Genomic DNA, 6,331 nt, shown 5'->3' on the forward strand with positions numbered 1-6,331 from the left:
AGCACTCCAACAGAACGGAGTGCTCGGCACCGCTTAACAACAATCGCTTGAACCTCTCTTAATCGCTTGAACCGCTTACGAGCGGCTAAGCGAGCGACATGCAAAGCGCTCAATACGGAATGGCTGGCTTGGAAAGCGATAGCAAGCTGCTTGCCAAAGGAACACCCCGGGTAAGAGTTCATTTTGCTGCCACCTTGAACATACTCGATGATCATTAACTCACCGAGTTGTATGGTGCACCTGGTGTAACTCACCTGGTGCAGAGGGACCACACTTACCTTCGAGATGTTTAGTCTGTTTTCGAATTTCGACCTGACTGTAAAATGTCGCAGTGGTGCTTCTCAGGTATGAAGTGTACTGGTCCCTCGTTACGGATGTTAAGCCGGATGTCCCGTCTACTCGTATTCGTTTGTGGACGTTAAAGATCCAACGGTGTGTTTCGTCAAGAGTAGATGAGTTATCACCGACACCCTGGAACAAATTCCTTCCACCTTCACTCGATCGCCAGCCCTGAGCAGCCAGTTCGTGAAAGACTTGGCTCTGAAAACGTTTCCCGGTCGACTCACAAAAAGGTGGGAATAATTTGTTTAGTAGTAGTCGTCGTCGTAGTCGTCGTAGTAGTGGTTGTAGTCGTGGTAGTAGTAGTGGTAGTAGTAGTAGTAGTAGTCGTAGTAGTAGAAGTAATAATAAACAAATTTGATATGTCTATGAGGAAGCAGTTAATATTTCTCGTATTTCAAAAACTTTGGCACATCCAGAATGTTTGAATGTGGTTTTTGTTCACCATGTCGAAGAAAAGGACGTTCCACCACCTGTGGGTCTCAGCAAAAAGTTACAGTTGGGATTTAAGCGAATATGAGGAAAAGTTACAAAAGGCAAGACTCGTTTACACATTGTGAAAAAGCATTTTCGGAGGGACCCCATTAAAATCCTTTGGATGATTAAAGGGGTGAAATAATAGGATTGCAGAAAGCTTTTCCCCTACTATCTATCTATAATTCCAGCAGTGTGTGTGTGTGTGTGTGTGTGTGTGTGTGTGTGTGTGTGTGTGTGTGTGTGTGTGTGTGTGTGTGTGTGTGTGTGTGTGTGTGTGTGTGTGTGTGTCTGACCGCTGTTTCTCGACAACCTCTGGTCCGATTTAATTAAAACTTGCCAGGTATATTGCTGGGGCCCTGAGGATGTGCCTTTTCAAGGTTTGATATCAATCGGACAAGTGCTTCCCAAGTTATGGCCATTTATTTACCAAACCAATGACAAAACACGTTGCTGCGGCCATTTATTTACCAACCAATGACAGGACACGTTGCGTGGGCGTGGCAGATGGGGAAGGGAACCTCAGGCGCGTTCCCCATTGCGGGTTACAACATACGGACTTCCGGTTAGTGATGACTTCGTGTATTCTAACAGTTTCTCGGTTTCGTATGCGCATTTATAGATAAACACAATGCCCCAATCCAGTCGTTGTTTACGAGAGCGAAGGAACAGACTGTGTATTTGTTTGAAAGATTTTTTTTTCCACGTACATTTTTTTTCTTTCTCTTCTCTTCTCTTTGTGTTTTTCCTTGCGATGACATTGCGAAAAGGCAAAATAATTTGCCGCTAATTGAATAATTGGCCATTAAAACTAAATTGCGAATAATTGTAACTGCGATATGCGAACTTCCGGACAGTGAGGACTTAACTTCGCGTAGGCCGGTGCGCGGCCGGCCGACGATGACGTCACGTGCCCTGCCGGTTCCGATGGGGATCGATCGGTGCCTTCGTTACCATGGCGTTGGAGTGGCAATGGTCAATGGCAGCGAATTTCATGGCAAGCAAAAACAGGGAGGTAAACCTGATTTTTATTTGGATTTTAATTAACTCTGTGTGTGTAAGTATCACAGCAGTTGTTACTTCAATGAAAGCGATAATTCGTCGAATGATGTTAACATTCCGTACGGGCACGCACCACTTCCGGATCGTGATGACTTACTGTATTCTAATAATTTCTCGATTTCTTATGCGCATTTATAGATAAACACAATGCCCCAATCCAGTCGTCGTTTACGAGAGCGAAGGAACGGCCTGTGTGGTTGTTTGAAAGTTTTTTTTTTTTTTTTTTTTTCCTCTTCTCTTCTCTTTGTGTTTTTCCCTCCGATGACATTGCGAAAAGGCAAAATACGTTGGTGCTAATTGAATAATTGGCCATTAAAACTAGATTGCGAATAATCGTAAGTGCGATATGCGAACTTCCGGACAGTGAGGACTTAACTTCCGGACTTCCGGATAGTGACGACTTACTGTATTCTTTCTCGATTTTTTTTTTTCTCGATTTATCGACTTACGGTATTCTTTCTTTCTCGATTTTCTTAAACACAATGCCCCAATCCAGTCATCGTTTACGAGAGCGAAGGAACGGCCTGTGTGATTGTTTGAAAGTTTTTTTTTTTTTTGCACATACGGCCACGCACGTACGGGCACGCGAGAGCGAAGGAACGGCCTGTGTGGTTGTTGTTTCTGGCACGCGGTTTGAAAGTTGTTTTTTTTGCATGTACGGCCACGCACGTACGGGCATGCACTAGTATAGTAAATGGTGAGAAGAGATGGGGAATTGTTTGAAAGTCAAGTTGTATCAGAAAAGGTTTATCAAGAGATGTGGAAGTGAATGGTGAAGTTTCAAAGAAAACTGAAATAATTTTTGGGGAGAAATAAATAAATATTTTGCATGGGATAGAAAAATGACATCTACGGACCTGGGAAGGATAGCTTCAAGGTACGATCCTGGGTTCGAATCTGGACCTAGCTACAAACTGTCATCCTGGTATTTCACATGCCAGGCAAATCCATCGATGTGTGTGCCGTCCATCAAGAGGATCCGTCTGCCAGCACTGGTCATCGGTCTACGTTCGAGATCCCACGGTGTATTCCACGATGAGTGGGTGAGTTATCGCCGGCACTCTAAACTTAAATTATAAATTTTTGCCAAAACTACAGGGTGGTCTGTTCTTATTGGATACTCATGTTCACCAGGTTACCCTGCTTGCTGTCTGACCAGGAGGTCATTCACTTTTAATAATTGATTCACCTTCCCAGGTTGTTCACCTGAACGGCGTCTCTGCTTCCCATGGTACGTTGTAACCATTATATGAACACGTCATAGTGGGTTGTTCCTTTGGTTTTTTTTTAGATCCTCGTGGAGGATCTCCAAGTCTTACTCATGTTGTTGTTCTTCATCTTCTTCTTGTGGACTTTTTTGTTTCACAGCCTACAGTTTTCATCGAAACCTCCTGAAACTTGGCATATATATGTAAAAATACCCTGCGCAGACAGTAACCATCTCCGATTTTGAAAATTCCTCCTAGAAAAAAAAGGTGTGACGTCAAAATACCTCCACTAATGGAAATCGCCTAAAAATTATCTCCGAAACTAGGCAAGCTTTTTGAATTCTTTTTGCGGGAATCGAACTTTTTCCACGTATGTTATGATACATCACTATGACGTCATATCGCACATATGATACATATGATCGCACATATGATACATATGATACATATGTTACCGCACATATGATACATCACTATGAAGTCATATCAATTTTTATGACGTCATTCCTATTTTTTGACTTTTTTTTTGTTTCACAACCCAGAGTTTTCATCGGATCTTCGTGAAACTTGCCATGTATATGCAGAAAGCCCACGCGCAGGCAGTAACCATCTACGATTTTGGAAATTCTTCCTCGAAAATAAGTCGACGTCATAATATCGCCGCTAATGGAAATCGCCTATACCATTATCTCCGAAACTAGGCAAGTTGTTTGAATTTTGTTTGTGGGAATCAAGCCGGGCATTAGCACAGATAATAATTTATCGCAAACCTGATACATCACAATGACGCCATATTCGTTTTTATGACGTCATCATTAAGAGGACGAAGGTCTTAGCTCATTTGAGCTTGTTTTAATGCGATTTACTATTTATACACCTCATTGACCAATCACGATTATGAACTGATGTAAAATGGCAGTAATCAACCAATGAGCGCGACATATTCATCTCAGTCCATAAAAGGAAATGATTTTCCCAACTTACTCCTTCAAAAAAGGAAAAATGTAATTTCCTGCTGAAGGCTGCTTCCAGCTGTTCGGGTAGTGGTGGATGCTTTCGGTGTGCAACAATGCTGAGATATTCATGGGCTGTCACGTGGTCCTTGAGGGAGGAGTGATGGACCTGGAATCCCGAGACATTTCTCATAGGTACATTCCTCAAACCGCATCGTTACATCTCAAATGAAACCGACGCAACAACAGACTCCATTAAGTTATGTGGTTGTTTTTGCCAGGATTTCATCCTCCCATCCAGTATGAAACTGTGAGAACCGTCAATTGACTAACCGCATGAAAAAAATTTTCACTTACAATCAGTCCTGCAATCCTGCCTTTGCATCACCTGTTGCAGGAGGCTCATCGAGCTTTCTGTTTGATGTTCAAAGACGCAGCTTGCACTTATCAAATGCAGTTCACTGTGCCTCCCGACCTGGTGCTCATTAACGATGTTCACCAAACTCCCATCTTAGGAGTGATAGGACTAGCCCAGTAACTGTAACGTACATTAATCCGAAATATCTTGGATACCACCATGGGAGCATGCCGCATCACGGAGCATGCTGTCCTTAATTGGAGGGGGTCGAAAGCCGGCTATCTTGTCTACAGTTAAAGGAATATGTAACTTAAGAGTAGGTCTTTGAACCACATGTATTAAGTGAGTTAAGAGGAGGTCACAAATATATCGATTAAGTCAGTGCACCGATTGTGGATACCACACAGGCGTTGCGGCCCAAATTACCTCTTTGGTACGTCTCGGTATTCCCTTTTGGAGATCCTTCTTGACTGACAATTGTAATCGAAACCCTATGCCAGTCGGCCGGGTTCAAGATGTATTCTCACCACCGTTTAACATGGCATTTGACCCCGTTTAATATTGTTTGAGGTCACGTTTGACCAAAATAGTAAATAATGCCATTTTAAGAAAACAAAAAGACAAACTCTCACAAGAATCTTGCAAGTTCACAACTCCAAACATCCATTTTCACCATATTTATGATATTCTTGGCATTGGCCGAATGTAGTACAAATATAGTTTATGAACATGTTATTCATGGGGTTGAACTGATATATAATGTTTTTGGGAAAATATTTATTTAATCCTCCGTAAAATACAATGCTCTGCTTTAATAATCCTACCGAAAAGCCTATTTCATGAAAAGTACTTCATTGAAATTAATTACATTAATTATGATTAAGTCGTCTATTCTTTCTCTTAAAAAAACAAAACAATTGTAACTTATTTGTTTCTTATCTTCTTTGAATGGTTGGAGTTGGAACTTTACCCACTCATGTCATTGCTGTGGGGTGTTCAAAATGTCCTCAGAACGACATGTTCACAAATGTCTAAAAAAAAGTACGTGCAGTATTTATTTTATTTTCACTATCTCGTATGTATATATTATTGTACTTTTCTTTTCTTAGTAACCTACAGGTACTTGTGAATAGAAAACATTTTTTTCTTACTAACTACAGGTACTTATGAATTTAAAAAAAACTTTCTTACTGATTACAGGTACTTGTGAATTGAAAGTTTTTTTCTTACTAATTACAGGTACTTGTGAATGAAAAAAAATTCTTACTAATTACAGATACTGGTGAATTTAAAAGTTTTTTTTTTTAAACTAATTACAGGTGTTTGTGAATTGAAGTTTCTTTTTTTCTTACTGATTACAGGTACAGGATTTGTAAATTGAAAAAAAAAATTCTTACTGAATACAGGTGCTTGTGAATCGAAAAGTTTTCTTTTTTTTACTGATATTTTTGAATGGAAAAGTTTTTTTTCCTTACTGATTACAGGTACTTGTAAATTGAAAACAAATGTTTTTGTTTTTTTTACTGATTGCAGCTATGTGTGAATGGAAAAGTTTTTTTTCCTTGTTAATTACAGGTACTTGTGAATTGCAAAAAAAAATCTTACTGAATACAGGTATTTGTGAATCGAAAAGTTTTTCTTTTTTTTACTGATTACTAATATTGTGAATGGAAAAGTTTTCTTTTTTTTTACTGATATTTTTGAATGGAAAAGTTTTTTTTCCTAACTGATTACAGGTACTTGTAAATTGAAAACAAATGTTTTTGTTTTTTTTACTGATTGCAGCTATGTGTGAATGGAAAAGTTTTTTTTCCTTGTTAATTACAGGTACTTGTGAATTGCAAAAAAAAATCTTACTGAATACAGGTATTTGTGAATCGAAAAGTTTTTCTTTTTTTTTACTGATTACTAATATTGTGAATGGAAAAGTTTTTTTT

At 39.5% G+C, this 6,331-nt stretch overlaps 1 long non-coding RNA gene across 1 annotated transcript in view; it reads left to right on the forward strand.

Annotated features, from left to right (window-relative positions):
- Positions 1–230: 230 nt before the first annotated feature.
- The window catches only part of LOC147015158 (uncharacterized), a 6,194-nt gene continuing 93 nt past the window's right edge, over positions 231–6,331 (forward strand). The window contains exons 1-4 of the long non-coding RNA XR_015050223.1: positions 231–572; positions 2,817–2,918; positions 3,010–3,106; positions 5,756–6,331. The exon at positions 5,756–6,331 is cut by the window's right edge and continues 93 nt beyond it. This is a non-coding gene — a long non-coding RNA (uncharacterized LOC147015158). The remainder of the gene's footprint in view (positions 573–2,816; positions 2,919–3,009; positions 3,107–5,755) is intronic.

This window comes from Eptatretus burgeri, chromosome 12, assembly GCF_056783735.1.
Source record: "Eptatretus burgeri isolate ZD-2024b chromosome 12, Ebu_testis_v1, whole genome shotgun sequence".
In the NCBI taxonomy this organism is placed as follows: Eukaryota; Metazoa; Chordata; class Myxini; order Myxiniformes; family Myxinidae; genus Eptatretus; species Eptatretus burgeri.